Consider the following 17,310-nt stretch of genomic DNA (forward strand, 5'->3'; position numbering starts at 1 on the left):
CGGTTCATTTGTCATCTGCGCATGCGCTGTTGACTTGGTTACGAGATGCTATAGCAACGCCGGACGCTGGCAATCCTTTAGTCACGTGCTTCCGGCTTTGTAATGCAGGCTTCCGCTTTATGATGAATGGAGCTCCGGCGTCTACAGGCACGCAGCTGTCCCCTGGTAAAATTCTACAATTAAACAATTAAGGCTACTATATTAACTGACATGTAGGACTATACCTCATATGCCCCTGATGAAGCCACCTTGAGTGGCGACACGCGTTGGGCACGGGAGCTCTAGCTACACCTTCCTATGCACAGGCTGTATCTTTGTAGTACCTATCTATTTTAGGTCTTAATGCAGACTTGGTTACCCTACAAGTTTCTTAGGCAGATTTGGCTTTTGATGTTGTTTATTTATATGCCTGTATTTGTGGGGTTTAAGGTGGGGCATGGGCTTTTCATACACCTCTTTATATTTATATTTATTGTCTCTGTTTGGGTGCCCTATGCATGATAATATATTTTTTGTCTCTAACTACCGATAGGTTTTTGAGGTCATTTTGCATGCCTTATGAGATTTCCTATTTGGGTATGTGCAATATAGAGTTTGGCAAATATTGACCATCACAGATACCCCGTTTCAGCCTGTGTAATCTTTATTCCTTACCCACTTATGTGCAATATTCTCTATTATATTCTATTTATATATAGGAAGGTATTCTGTTATAGCTAGCTCCCTCAATAGTGGTTTCTGTCCACTATTTTTTATGTTGTTTTATTATTGGTCGGTATATTGTTCTGTATATGTGTGTCAGAATTTATATGTTTTGAATAAATTGATGTATATTTATGGTAAACTATTTATTGTTGATTATTTTGGTGATCACCGTAGTAAGCATATCCTCTTTTTTCTTCTGATTGCTCTGTGTATTATGTTTTGATATGCTAGGGGTAGATCCCGAATATTGGTTGGTGCCCTCCTAATTAGTATTGTTTGCTGTCTAATAGGATCAGTGCTGCACACTGCTACAAAGCCCAAATTATTTTCCAGTCAAGATACAGATAAACATGATTAGTAATTTGAAAGCTTAAAACGGTTGGTAGGGTGATTTTAACCAATCATCAAGCTTTTACTCTCCCCAGGATGACACAGGGGTAGAAAAGTCGTTTCGGATCCATGATTTGTTCATCTTTATGAACGTGAGTCTGTCTACATTATCAGTGGAGAGCCGCGTGCGCTTATCTGTCAGCACACCACCAGCAGCGCTGAACACACGTTCAGACAGAACGCTGGCTGCGGGGCATGACAAGATCTCCAAGGCGTAAGTGGCTAGCTCCGGCCATTTATCCAGATTGGAAGCCCAAAAAGAGCAAGGGTCCAGTGACACAGTCGTGGCTTCAATGTTTACTTGGAGATACTCCTGTACCATCGTCACTAGGCGTTGACTATGTGTCAGACTTCTTGTCTCCTGTGGCCTTGCAAAGGATGGGCTAAAAAAGTGGTGAAATGATTCCGCAAAATTGATGTTACCAGCAGATACTGTGGTTCTGTTACGGTTTGAGTGCTGAACACTTGACGGTCCCACGGTTGGCAAGTTGGAACTGTGAGATTCACTACGTGCACCACTGGTATTTTGTGGAAAAGCACATGTAAGATTCTGCAACAGTCTCTGCTGATACTCCTGCATGCGTGCATCCCTTTCTATGGCAGGAATAATTTCTGCAAATTTACTTTTGTACCGGGGATCTAACAGTGTGGCAACCCAGTAGTCAGGATTATTTCTAATTCTCACAATTCGAGGGTCATGTTGCAGGTAGTGCAGCAAGAAGGCAATCATGTGTGTTGTGCATCCAGGAGCACCAAGTCCCTGTTGTGTTGGTGGCGAGGTAACAATCATGCTTCCTTCCTCTGTCCTCTCCCCCCAACCTCGCACAACAGAAATGTGATCAAGGTCTCCCTCATCTGATGAGTCTTCCATCAGTTCGTCCTCCACTCCTTCCTGGGCTCCTGCACCTTCCTCACTAGTTTGGCTGCTACCATGCGCCCTGGTAAAACCATCTCCCCCACCCTCACATGCCTGCCGCCTTGGTGCTGCCGACCGTCTGGACCTTGCAGATGTTAGCCCTTCCGCATACAACTCCTCCTCCTCTACTTCCTCCACCTCCTCTTGTGCCACCACCTGACTCCGAATTCTGTTTAACATGTGCTCCAGCATGTAAATCACTGGAATAGTCATGCTGATAATGGCATCGTCAGCACTAAACATCTTCGTCGCCATTTAAAAACTGTGCAGAAGGGTGCATAGGTCCCTGATCTGAGACCACTCCTCCAGCGTGATTTGCCCCACCTCTGAATCTCGTTGGCCCAGGCTATACGTCAGAACGTATTGCACCAGGGCTTGTCGGTGCTGCCACAGTCGCTGCAACATGTGCAGAGTTGAATTCCACCGGGTAGGCACATCGCATTTTAGCCGGTGAAGTGGCAGGCCCAACGAATTCTGTAGAGATGTAAGTCGCTGAGCTGCGGGATGCGAACGGCGGAAGTGAGCACACAGCGACCGTGCCCTCTGCAGAAGGCCATCTAGTCTGGGATAGTGGGCTAAAAATTGCTGGACAACCAGGTTCAACACGTGAGCCATACAAGGCACGTGTGTGACATTGCCCCGGCGAAGGGCCGCACCCAGGTTTGCAGCATTGTCGCACACGGCCTTCCCTGGTTTCAGGTCCAGTGGAGACAACCATTCATGAAATTGGTTCTCCAGAGCTGACCACAACTCCTCAGCTGTGTGACTCACATTTCCCAGACATTTCAAAGTTAAAACCGCCTGATGACGTTGAGCCCTACTGCCAGCATAGTAAGGAGGTGTGCAGGATCCCTTCTGCGCAGTTAGAAAGCTTGTGGCATGACCAGACAGGCTTTGGGTGCAGGTGGAAGACCGAGAGGAGGTTGAGGAGGCAGAAGCAGTGGAGGAACTTTGACATAAAGAGGATTGACGCACAACTCGTGGGGACAGCAAGACTTGGACAGCAGCCCCTTGTCCTGCTGTCACCATAGTTACCCAGTGCCCAGTCAGCGACATGTAACGCCCCTGTCCATGCCTACTCGTCCAAGTGTCTGTGGTGAAATGCACCCTGTCACACACAGAGTTTCTCAAAGAAGCGGTGATGTTGTGTGCGACATGCTGGTGGAGCGCAGGAACACCTTTCTTTGAGAAGTAGTGCCGACTGGGCATCTGGTACTGGGGCACTGCGATGGACATAAGGTCTCGAAAATCCTCTGTGTCCACCAGGCAGAAAGGCAGCATTTCTGTAGCCAAGAGCTTGCAGATGGTGAAATTCAACCTCTTAGCTTTCTCATGGCTAGGAGGAAATGGTCTTTTACTTGTCCACATCTGAGGGACCGAGGGCTGGCTATTGTGCTTAGACGGGGTTGATAAGGGTGTCCCCGGCAAACTGCCGGTCTGTGAGGAAGATGCAGGCGGACATGTTAGGTTGCCTTGATCCAAAGGTGGTGCTATCGATGTCGGACAGCGCTCAACACCAGCTGGTGTTACCACCTCCAAAGAAAATGATGACCTGCCAATCACGCTGGCTGTTGCGGGTAAAGAGGTGGCAGGTCTGCGCCCCAAAACAGGTGTGACTGCTGTCCCCCCAGTCACAGAGGATGAAGAGGCCGCGGATGCACAAGATATGGCAGACGGTGGTTGGCCCGGCCGGCTAGGCCGCATTGTAGCACACTGAGCTTCCCACTGCAACTTATGCTTCATGTCCATGTGCCGGTTCATGCATGAAGTACTCAAACTATGTATTTTTTGGCCTCTACTAAGCTTTTGCTGACAAATGTTACAGATAACACGAGTTGGCTCATCTTTATCGATCTGAAAAAATGCCCAGGCTATGCAAGGCTTAGCACCCATGCGACCTGAAGAGCCACCACGACTTGTGGTGAGAGGCAGAGTTGTGTTTGAGGATGCAGTTGTTGACGTGCTTCCAGTACTACGTCTCTGTCCAGGAAGGCGCAACCTGACCTCGTCGTCACTAGCATCTTCCTCCACCTCCTCTGCTGACCTCATCTCTTGGCTGACTGTGGGTTGACAGTAAGTGGGATCTCCAACCTCATCATCATCACCCTGTGTGTTATCACACCCGTCATCCTCAGAGCCAACCTGTTCCTGCCCTGACATAAAACTAAAGTTGTCACTCCAATCAGGTATTTGAGTCTTATCATCGTCTTCCTCATTGTCTCCACCAACAGGAGTTACAGTTTGGGAATGAGGGTCTACATTATGGTCAGAACCTTCTGCGTCTGGTCCTGGATCCGACTCATAAAGATTCTGGGCATCAGTGCAGATCATTTCCTCGTCTGGATTCACAGAAGCGCTGGAGTCGACCTCTGATTCCCAGGCTATAGTATGAGTAAACAGCTCTGCAGACTCAACCATCTGTTCTACCTCATACTCAGACGGGCAGCTGGAGATTTGGGAGCTGTGAGGAAGCAAGTGCGATTTGGGTGACACCTTTGAGGACTGGAGTATTTGTGATGTTGAAGTTGATGTGGAGGAGAGCCCACTTAAAGGATCACTTGATATCCGTTGAAGCACCTGATGTTTTTGTGCCTCATCTGGAATTTGTAGCGATTGGCGTGGCCGTAAGAAAGGGATCTTATCACATTGTCCGCTAAAAGAAGTAGACATTTTAGTTTGGCTGGAAGATGGTCTTTCTTCTGCAGATGTTACTGTTGCTTTAACACCTACCCCACGGACACAACCTTTTTTCCCCTTCCCAACACGCCTATTCCCCTTTCCACCAGCAGCAGGCCTTTTTCCACTCATTTTGGTGGTTAACTAATTCACAACTCTGGAGTTGTTTGCACAAAAAAACAATGGATGGTAACCGAGCAGAGCTGAGTGGCCAAACTGTGGTATTAGGCCAAAACTATTGGCTGGGTTAGATGCAGAAAAAAATTATATTCAATTTGCAACCTGATGGAGGTCAGCATAGATGGACTAATACAACAAGTCCCACACACAGCTAGAAGCCCAATATTTTTTCAGAGGTAGATGCAGAAAAAAATATATTCAGTTTGCAACCTGATGGAGGTCAGTATAGATGGACTAATTCAACAAGTCCCACACACAGCTAGAAGCCCAAATATTTTTTCAGAGGTACTGTAGATGCAGATAAAAATTATTTTGAATTTGCAACCTGATGGAGGTCAGTATAGATGGACTAATAGAGAAAGTCCGACACACTGCTAGAAGGCCAAATATTTTTTCAGAGGTACTGTAGATGCAGATAAAAATTATTTTTAATTTGCAACCTGATGGAGGTCAGTATAGATGGACTAATAGAGAAAGTCCGACACACTACTAGAAGGCCAAATATTTTTTCAGAGCTAGATGCAGAAAAAAATTATATTCAGTTTGCAACCTGATGGAGGTCAGTATAGATGGACTAATACAACAAGTCCCACACACAGCTAGAAGCCCAATATTTTTTCAGAGGTAGATGCAGAAAAAAATATATTCAGTTTGCAACCTGATGGAGGTCAGTATAGATGGACTAATACAACAAGTCCCACACACAGCTAGAAGCCCAATATTTTTTCAGAGGTAGATGCAGAAAAAAATATATTCAGTTTGCAACCTGATGGAGGTCAGTATAGATGGACTAATACAACAAGTCCCACACACAGCTAGAAGCCCAAATATTTTTTCAGAGGTACTGTAGATGCAGATAAAAATTATTTTGAATTTGCAACCTGATGGTGGTCAGTATAGATGGACTAATAGAGAAAGTCCGACACACTGCTAGAAGGCCAAATATTTTTTCAGAGCTAGATGCAGAAAAAAATTATATTCAGTTTGCAACCTGATGGAGGTCTGTATAGATGGATTAATAGAACAAGACCCACACACAGCTAGAAGCCCAATATTTTTTCAGAGGTAGATGCAGAAAAAAATATATTCAGTTTGCAACCTGATGGAGGTCAGTATAGATGGACTAATACAACAAGTCCCACACACAGCTAGAAGCCCAAATATTTTTCCAGAGGTACTCTCGATGCAGATAAAAATTATTTTGAATTTGCAACCTGATGGAGGTCAGTATAGATGGACTAATAGAGAAAGTCCGACACACTGCTAGAAGGACAAATATTTTTTCAGAGGTACTGTAGATGCAGATAAAAATTATTTTGAATTTGCAACCTGATGGAGGTCAGTATAGATGAACTAATAGAGAAAGTCCGACACACTACTAGAAAGCCAAATATTTTTTCAGAGCTAGATGCAGAAAAAAATTATATTCAGTTTGCAACCTGATGGAGGTCAGTATAGATGGACTAATACAACAAGTCCCACACACAGCTAGAAGCCCAATATTTTTTCAGAGGTAGATGCAGAAAAAAATATATTCAGTTTGCACCTGATGGAGGTCAGTATAGATGGACTAATACAACAAGTCCCACACACAGCTAGAAGCCCAATATTTTTTCAGAGGTAGATGCAGAAAAAAATATATTCAGTTTGCAACCTGATGGAGGTCAGTATAGATGGACTAATACAACAAGTCCCACACACAGCTAGAAGCCCAATATTTTTTCAGAGGTAGATGCAGAAAAAAATATATTCAGTTTGCAACCTGATGGAGGTCAGTATAGATGGACTAATACAACAAGTCCCACACACAGCTAGAAGCCCAAATATTTTTTCAGAGGTACTGTAGATGCAGATAAAAATTATTTTGAATTTGCAACCTAATGGTGGTCAGTATAGATGGACTAATAGAGAAAGTCCGACACACTGCTAGAAGGCCAAATATTTTTTCAGAGCTAGATGCAGAAAAAAATTATATTCAGTTTGCAACCTGATGGAGGTCAGTATAGATGGACTAATACAACAAGTCCCACACACAGCTAGAAGCCCAATATTTTTTCGGTGGTAGATGCAGAAAAAAATTATTTGAATTTGCAACCTGATGGAGGTCAGTATAGATGGACTAATAGAGAAAGTCCGACACACTGCTAGAAGGCCAAATATTTTTTCAGAGGTACTGTAGATGCAGATAAAAATTATTTTTAATTTGCAACCTGATGGAGGTCAGTATAGATGGACTAATACAACAAGTCCCACACACAGCTAGAAGCCCAATATTTTTTCAGAGGTAGATGCAGAAAAAAATATATTCAGTTTGCAACCTGATGGAGGTCAGTATAGATGGACTAATACAACAAGTCCCACACACAGCTAGAAGCCCAATATTTTTTCAGAGGTAGATGCAGAAAAAAATATATTCAGTTTGCAACCTGATGGAGGTCAGTATAGATGGACTAATACAACAAGTCCCACACACAGCTAGAAGCCCAAATATTTTTTCAGAGGTACTGTAGATGCAGATAAAAATTATTTTGAATTTGCAACCTGATGGAGGTCAGTATAGATGGACTAATAGAGAAAGTCCGACACACTGCTAGAAGGCCAAATATTTTTTCAGAGCTAGATGCAGAAAAAAATTAGATTCAGTTTGCAACCTGATGGAGGTCAGTATAGATGGACTAATAGAATGATGCTATGCCCAAAAGATTTTACTTCACTAGGTGCAGTAAAAAAATTGGTATTCTATACACAGGTGGTATATCTTGCAACATAGATAGGCTACTCCACTGACTAACACACTCTGCAATAGGCCAAAAAGGATTAGCTTTGCTAGATTCAGCCAAATGCTGTGAAAAAAACTTGCACAGCACTGGCACAGACCTGCCTGGCAAAAACTGATAGGAACTGATGTAACCTAGTCCTGAAAAGGACTCCAATTACAATTAGTCTTTACTCCCACAACCTATCTATTTAAGAGCACAGACCTGCCTGATAAAAGTCGTAGGAAATGCTGTAACCTAGTCCTTAAAAGGACTGCAATCACAACTATTCCCTACTCCCAAGCTATCTGTATATTTGTGCGAAAATTGGCTTGAAATTAACAAGGTATAGCGCACACAGCAACAGCGGTGCCGTCTAACACGCAGCTGCAGCAGTGAGAAAATGGTGGCGACGGGGAAAATGGCTTGGTCTTATAGGGCAAGGACATGTGACATACACTGCCAATGACACATGCCCTTGCTTGTGTGAAAAAAAGCACTTCGCTCCATGTGTGCGCTGCTGATAGGCTGACAGATTGCACCTCCCCACTGTAAATGCGGGAAAGAGAAAAAAAAATGGAGATCTTCATTGTTCCTGCAGAGATCCATCCCCTGCCCCTCCCCCCACCCCGCTGTACACTCAAACTGCGTATTAACATTAATTTTCATCATTACTGAGAAAAAATCCAGTTATGATTTTGGTGCACGAACAGTTATCGAACATAACCTCGAACAGCCGAATTTTTCTCAAATTGTTCGTGTTCGCCGAACGGCTCGAACACCGCCCAAAACAGCTCGAATTTGAGATTGGCGAACAGTTCGAGTAGAACAACGCTCATCTCTAATCGTCACCACGCAGCCTCTTGAGCTGGTAGCTCTGGACCACGTCAAATTGGCTCCAAGCCGGTCTGGATACATCTATGCCCTGACAATCGTGGACCACTATTCCCGTTTTCTAGTGGTGGTCCCGGTAAAGGACTTGACAGCCCAAACAGCGGCCAGAGCCTTCCAGCAATATTTCTGCCGTCCACACGGGTATCCGGAACAGGTCCTGACAGACCAGGGTCCAGCGTTCGAGGCTGAACTCTTCCAGGAGTTCTGCAACCTCTATGGCTGTAAGAAGATTCGTACAACGCCTTACCACCCCCAAACCAACGGGATGTGTGAGAAGATGAACAATATAGTCATTGATCTCCTGAAGACGTTGCCCCTGGAGGAACGCAGCCTGTGTCCAGAAAAACTGCCGGACCTGATAGACCTATACAACAATATCCCGGTGAATGCTACAAACTGCACCCCGGCTTACCTGATGCGAGCCAGACCAGGTAAGCTGCCCGTAGACCTGGAGATGGAAGTCCTAATACCTGAGGACTCCTCCCCGGATGCGGACTGGGATACGGAAAGGCAACTGCAGTACAAGAAGGTACAGGAGAGTGTGGAGAAGAGCCTGGCCCAGGTGAGAGAGAGGCAAGAAAAACTTTTCAACCAACACGCCCCTGCTGGTCCCCTAGAACCTGGTGAGCAGGTCCTGAAGCGAAAGAGAAGGCTTCACAAGTTGGACGACCAGTGGGAAAGGGAACCCTACACCGTACTGCAGTCTGGTCACGACAACCCGAAGGTGTGCGTGATCACCAAGGACGGAGGAGAAACCACTAGTACCGTCTCCAGGGACCACCTCAAAAGATGCCCCGAGCAACTCCGTAGTGCAGAAGAGGATCAAAGTGACCTTGAACCCGCAGAGGACAAGGAAGAAATGATCAGCACCGTTCTCGGAGAGTTCCCTCAGTCCTGGACTCGAATAAATGATGCCATAGTGGTACCCGTCCTGCTTTTCCTGCAACCGACTGCGCAACAACCTGCACCAGAGCCGGAAGGTGAAGAGGAGCAAGCAGTTCCAGAGGCAGAAGAGCCTGAACCAGCAGCCCTGGAGAATCAACCCTCTGCTGACAGTGACCCTGCCATGCCTGCGGTAAGCCAAAAGGACCCGCAGACAGCTGCCTGCCCTGCCTGTAATTCCAGCTGCTAGCTGTACCCCTAACACTAGTGGGGAAAGCCAGGTCAGTCCACCACCAGACAGTGGGTTAAGGAGATCAACCAGGAGCACAAAGGGGCAGATACCCACTCGCTGGAGAATATAGGGTGCACTAATTGTAAATAACCCTGTTGCCAAATGTTGAAATGTTTGCCAAGTTACATGCATGTTTAGTAATACTGTGTTTCAGTTTCTTGCAGTTACCATAAGGACTCAAAGGTTATGGACTTTTTATAACCGGGACCTTGTATGGACTGCGTTCGGAGCCTAACCAAGGAATGAACTAAGACTGTGAAGGACTTGGGGTAGGACAGACCCCCACCTGGTTAAGGCTCCCCGTTGTATTAGTGATATGGACACCCGGTCACAGACCACACTGTGACCTTAAGAACTCAATCTGTGCGTCACTTTCCTGATAATGTTTTATGGTTATGCATATTGTCTTTGTTTATTGTTTAGTCCCGGAGTACTAAATTTTACTAGGGGGGAATGTGTCACCCTGGCCTGGATGCCACAAAATGTAATAAAGCTGTGTCTGAGAGCAAGGGGGAGGTTCTCTAGTCAGGGGAACATTAGCATGCAGTACCTCCTGTCTCAGGCCAGTAGGGGGAGCAGGCTGCCCCTTTAAAAGCTGGTACTGGGGGCATGGTTAGGGAGAGCTGGACGACCTGTCTCAGGATTCAGGTCCCAGAGCAGAGAGGGACAGTTGTATTGCACCTAAGAGGAAGTGTGGCAGTAGGAGAGCCACAAGCCAGAGACAAGAGGCGAAGAGAGCCTGTCTTGGCAGATAACGGACTTAATTTACCAGACTTTGGTGTCTGAGGCTGGGAGGATTCCACATTCTCCAGCAGATAACCAGTCCGCAGGGGACTGTATATTCCTTGGCCTAAGAAGCCTGGAGGCCCTGCCACAACAGAAGGGACCAGCAAAGCCGTACAAGGCTGGGAGCAGAAAGGAACCCACGTCGCAGGCCATACAGGCGAGAATACACGGAAAGCTCGGAAACGTGGGCTGTTACCCTATAACGAGGAGATAGCCAGAAGGAGCACAGAAAGCACGGTAGGCCTACACCCTCACCCTGACCAGGGCCAATTTCCGCGTTGCTCTCAGACATCCAGGTCCCCTCCTAGCTGGGACTGTTTGTGGGTCAATTTACCTGTTCTAGTAAAGACCCTGGACTGCAACTTGTTGTCTGCGTGCTCCTTGCTCCTCCAGCACTATCAGCACTGGGACTCTCACTACCATCACTCCCAACATCCACCACACTGCCCTGGGGCCGCACTCTTCCCGTGGGGAGTCACACCATCCCAGCTGCATACATCATCAGCCCCAGCGGTCTGCCTTGCAGCGGCAGTTCCTAATGACCGCAAATCCACGGGTGGCGTAGTCGGACATAAACATCAGCACATAACAGACTACCAGTGGCTTGACCACCCTGAGCCACCGAGCCGGGTTGCCACTACTACTCCCATCGTTCCCCTACTGCCTGGATCCGAGTGCCCCACGGCCCAGGGGCGAGTCATTAACAGTTATGTATTTCTCCTAGAAAACTAAATCTAGACATATTCCGTATATAGCTAAGGTATATATTTTACAGTACGATATCAAATTCTCATTTTTCCTAAACCTAAACTTTGTGCATATTTGGGATATTTGTGATATGGATTACACATACAACCATGTTGAGTTCAATGTTTATTGTATTTTTTTTTATGGGGCAAAGGTTTTTCTTGCGGAGAGTGCCAACTTGGTGTAGGGGGATTTATAAGCCATGCAATGCTTTACTTGGTATATAAATATGTACACTGCCTCTTCAGAGAGAAAAAGCTAATACTGTACCATTATCGATTCCTGCTACATGACTTAGGATGAGACGCTATACCATAAACTCCATTTGTAGGCATATTTACTTTTCCAAAAAATATTGCATGGCCTATAAGTCTCACTAGACCGACTAGTCGCTCTCCACAAGGAGAAACTTCACCCATTAGATCTCCTGTCAGACGCCTCTCACCCAGGAAAACCAGTACTCTTGCTTTGCACCGATTTGGGGTAAACACCTCAAAAAACATGTGTATAACTAGATATTTTGGTTTGTCTTCTTACCCAAAGTCATGTGGCAAGGCTCATTAAAGGGTCAATATTGACTTTTAGGATTGCTACTTACAATATATGACACTAGAGTGCCTGTCCTCATTTTCTTTGAAGAGGCTACTAACATAATTAGTTTATGTGAACGAACACAAACAAACTGCCAGTGGAGCGTTTCTCATAGAGCAAAACAATGAGTCCTTAAAATTCAAACATCATCTGTTCGGTAGATGGAGGTGGATCAGGACACCCCATACACACTTGATTATCCTTCTGATATTGGTGGGTTTTGCTGACTTTAGTCTAATGAGTATGGAGAACCTTTAACCGGGTTGTACAATCATTTATTTGAATTACCTCTTTGATTAGCATTAGTTAAATACCTTCAAACATTAAGGGTATGTCCATATGATACCATAGCAATATATTTTTTCCACATTTTTACAAATCAGTGATAAAATAAGCAATTTCACTGCAATTATGGATAATTGAGCCAAAAAACTGTGTCATCATGTTATATGAACATACCTTTAATGTTCAAAGAATGTGCAATGTATCCTAATGCTAAAAAAGGTCTTTATTTTACAGTATTTTCCATGTGTTCAGACGTACCATGAAGAAAATATAACACAACTAAAATGAAAAGTTTAATGGATCCTTAATGGATCTTAGGCTATGTGCACATTGACCTTTTTGAGTTTTTTGGGGTGGGACTGTTCCAAAAAATGCATGAAAATTGCTTAAAAAAGCTTGAAATACTTTTTCTATATATTTGTATTCTGTAACCACATTTCTTTTCATATGTTTAGTGTTTTGTGCATTTTACCCCCCATCAGGTTTTCAGAAAGGCTTGGTGAAAAAAAAAGAAAGTGAATGTCATTTCCTTGAAGCATATCCTAATGGATAACGTTCCAATCTATGTGCCACGCAATCAAAAGGCTGCATATAACACTTCAGGGAAAAAAACTTCACCAGAATGTTCCAAAAATCTTTCTAAACCGCTTTAGGAAATGCATTAGGAAAATAAAACGTCCTCTAAAACCTCTAGTGAAAGAATTAATTGGGTATTACGTATTCAGTGTCTACATGATGATAATACCCTGGAAAAATCATTCAACATGTTATTAGGTGTTAAAAAAAGTAAAAATTACTTTTTCAGTATTTTTGTTGCAAAAAAATGCATGAATTACACAGTAATTTATATGTACCCCAAATCAGTGCTGAAAAATAATACAATTTGTCACTCATAAAAACAAAACATCATGCAGCCATGTTAGTGAGAAAAAAAATAAGTTCTGGCACCTGAGAAAGGCAAAATATACCCCCAAAAATTGGTCAGTTACTAAGGCCCTTTCATATTTGGTCATTAAGAGGTTAAATATGTGGTAGCTGATTTAATCAGTGGTTACAAAAATATCTTTGATACAAAAGGTAAGAATAAAGATTTATGGCTCGCTCGACTTATCAAAGTATTAACCCCTTTAAAGCCCATGACGTACTAATACGCGTTTGCGCCCTGGGCTTTAAGAGCCTGACCCGTATTAGTACGTCATCGCGATCGCGCGCGCACACAGGCTGTGCGGGCGCGATCGCCACCGGGTGTCAGCTGTTTGTCACAGCTGACACCAGGTACTATGTGCAGGGAGCGGTCCTTCACCGCTCCCAGCACATTAACCCCCACAATGCTGCGATCGAAGTCGATCGCAGCATTGCGGAGGCAAGGGGAGGTGATCGCAATACTCACCTCCTCTTCTGGCCTCCCGCTGTGTGCCGCGGCTTCCCGGGTGTTGCCATGACGACCCGATGTCGTCATGACAACATCCGGGTCACCAGACAGCAGGAAGATTGTTTGGACATGCGCAGTGCATCTCTAAACTATCTTCTCCCTGTCCAGCGCTGACAGCCTGCATGGCACAGGGATGCTGTGCAGGCGATCAGAATTAAAAAGTGAAAGTCCCATAGTGGGACAAAGTAAAAAAGTTAAAAAACTCCCAAAAAGTGAAAAAAAAAAAATTTGCAAAAATATAAAAAAAAAAAAAAAAAATAATCTACTAAAAATAAAAATATAATGTACCCATCAATAAATATTATTATGAAAAAAAGCAAACAAACAATAAAAGTACACATATTTGGTATCGCCACGTCCGTAACGACCTGGCCTATAAAACTGTTCCACTAGTTAACCCCTTCAGTGAATACGGTAAAAAAAAAAAAAACAATGCTTTATCATCATACCGCCAAGCAAAAAATGGAATAACAAGCGATCAAAAAGACGAATATAAATAAAGATGGTACCGCTGAAAATGTCATCTCGTCCCGCAAAAAACAAGCCACCATATAGCTCCATCATCCGAAAAATCAAAAAGTTACAGCTCTCAGAATAAAGCGATGCAAAATAATAATTTTTTCTATAAAATAGCTTTTATTGTGTAAAAGCGCCAAACCATAAAAAACTATATAAATGTGGTACCGCTGTAAACGTACTGACCCGAAGAATAAAGCTACCTTATCAATTTTACCACACCCAGAGCAGAATAAAATAATGTAAAAAAACACAATTCCTGAATTGTTGGTTTTTGTTTATTCTGCCTCCCAAAAATAGGAATAGAAAGCGATCAAAAAATGTCACAAGCCTGAAAATGGCACCAATAACAACGTCAACTCATCCCGCAAAAAACAAGCCGTCACATGACTCTGTCGGCCAAAATATGGCGATGCAAAAACTAGATTTTACAAAATATGTGTCTCTTAGTGTGTGACAGCTGTCAATCATAAAAACCTGATGTGATTCTGGTATCGCTGTAATCGCACCGACCCGAAGAATAAAGTAATCTCATCACTTATACCGCACGAGGAACGGCGTAAAAAATAAACGCTAGGGCTGGGGTTGGGGTTGTGCTAATGTTAGGGTTGGGGTTGCTTTTTTTTTCCAAAGTAAAAAAAAAAAAAAAAAAAAGATGACGATATGGCGACTAGTGTTGAGCGCAAGTGCTCGCTACTTGAGTTTGCATCGGGTGCTCGGGTATGCAATGAGTATCGCGGGTGCTCGAGTCTCCGCCCCATATTCTTCGCAGCCAAAAAAAACTTGCGGGGATTGCCTGCCATGCACGAGCGATCCACGCATGTTTTTTTGAGGGTGTCTAATAACCGTGAAACATGCGGGCGGGGACTCGAGCATTGCACTTGAGCGCCCGTGATACATGGTGCATACCTGAGTACCCGATGCAAACTCAAGTAGCGAGCACTTGCGCTCAAGACTAATGACAACTTATTCAATATGATGACCTAATGTTATCAAATTCTGTGTCGTACCTCTGGGTTCAAAATGTTCACTATACCCCTTAATAAAATCCTTGAGGGGTATAGTTTCCAAAATGGGGTCACTTGTGGGGGAGCTCCACTGTTTAGACACATCAGGGGCTCTCCAAACGCAACATGGTGTCCGCTAACAAATTGAATGGAAAATCAGCTCAAATTGTTAGCGGACACCATGTTGCGTTTGGAGAACCCCTGATGTGCCTAAACAGTGGAGCTCCCCCACAAGTGACCCCATTTTGGAAACTAGACCCCCCAAGGCACCAATCTAGATGCATAGTGAGCACTTGGAACCCTCAGGTGCTTCACAAATTGATTCGTAAAAATGAAAAAGTGGAAAAAAAAATACTTTTTCATTTTTACGAATCAATTTGTGAAGCACCTAGGGGTTCCAAGTTTTCACTATGCATCTAGATAGGTGCCTTGGGGGGTCTAGTTTCCAAAATGGGGTCACTTGTGGGGTGTTTCCACTGTTTAGGCACATCAGGGGCTCTCCAAACGCAACATGGCGTCCGCTAATTATTCAAGCAAATTTTACAATCAAAAAGTCAAATGGCGCTCCTTCCCTTCCAAGCCCTGCCGTGCGCCCAAACAGTCGTTTTTCCCCACATATGGGGTATCTGCCTGCCCAGGGGAAATTGCACAACAAATTTTGGAGTCCATTTTTTCCTGTTACCCCTGCAAAAATAAAAAAAATTGGGTCTAAAGTAACATTTTTGTGAAAAAAGTTAAATGTTCTTTTTTTTCTTCCACATTCCAAAAATTCCTGTGAAGCACCTGAAGGGTTAATAAAGTTCTTGAATGTGGTTTTGAGCACCTTGAGGGGTGCAGTTTTTAGAATGGTGTCACTTTTGGGTATTTTCTGTCATAAAGTCAAAGTGACTTCAAATGTGATATGGTCCCTAAAAAAATGGTTTTGTAAATTTTGTTGAAAAAATGAGAAATCGCTGGTCAACTTTTAACCCTTATAGCTCCCTAACAAAAAAAAATTTTGGTTCCAAAATTGTGCTGATGTAAAGTAGACATGTGGGAAATGTTATTTATTAACTCTTTTGTGTGATATATCTCTCTGATTTAAGGGCATAAAAATTCAAATTTTGAAAATTGCAAAATTTTCAAAATTTTCGCCAAATTTCTGTTTTTGTCACAAATAAACGCAAGTGATATCAAAGAAATTTTACCACAATCATGAAGTACAATATGTCATGAAAAAACATTCTCAGAATCAGGGGGATCCGTTGAAGCGTTCCAGAGTAATTACCTCATAAATTGACAGTGGTCAGAATTGTAAAAATTGGCCTGCTCATTAACGTGCAAACCACCCTCGGGGGTAAAGGGGTTAATGCTGGAATTCTCGGGTAATAGAACTAGAAAAGTTGTAAAGGTTTTGCGCAATTCAGAGTTGCACACAAATGTTGTGACATTTTTTTTTTTTCTGCCAGTCCCAGTCAACTCTGCCAAACGGTGTAGCTGGGGCTGGATGGAGCAAGGGTGAAGCCCATCTGACAAATTCACCAAAATTTACACCACTTTAGTGGTGTAAATTACACCAGAAATGTGCTCCAGTCCCTGACTGGGAATAATATTTCAGTCTGAGACGCATGCCAATTATTAAATGCGACTAATTCATTAAGTAGCATCAATTAAGTGAATCTTACTCCAGTCCCTAAGAATCAGGCCAATCGTTCCATTGTTTTACTACTGTGCCTCTACATCTTTTTCTGGTGAATTCTGCCTGGAATCTGCCTAAAAAGTGCAAAAAAAATGCCAAAAAGAATGAACATATGCACAGCAATGTCAAAACGACTTCTTTTTGATGATTCACAGCTTTCGGATCTTTCAAAGAAGGGACTAGTCTATCCTTCTGGCTGCTTCCACTTGAAACTTCCACAATGTTATATATGAGATTAGAAAAGAAAAAAACTTGGTCGCCACAAAAAAAGTCAAGGGAGGCCCTTTAAGAAAAAAACAATGGTAATGTTTTCCTGAAGCATCTTCCTATAGCAAAAGCAATGCTGCTGCGCCAGCATCTAAAAGATGTGCCCATGGTGAATCCTGGGTGAGTATTTGACGCTGCGTATTTTTGCTGTGTCATAAACGCAGCGTCTTATAGTTCCATCAAAGTGAATGACATTTACAGAAATCTCCTGCTCATTGTGCTTTTTTTACTCCATATTAACTGACTTGCAGTGCGTGTTTAAAATTTTTAAATTTCAATTTCTCTATGCTGAGTTGTATGTGCAGATATT

This window comes from Phyllobates terribilis, unplaced genomic scaffold, assembly GCF_046119375.1.
Source record: "Phyllobates terribilis strain yellow unplaced genomic scaffold, ASM4611937v1 Scaffold_2__4_contigs__length_985480577, whole genome shotgun sequence".
Lineage (NCBI taxonomy): Eukaryota > Metazoa > Chordata > Amphibia > Anura > Dendrobatidae > Phyllobates > Phyllobates terribilis.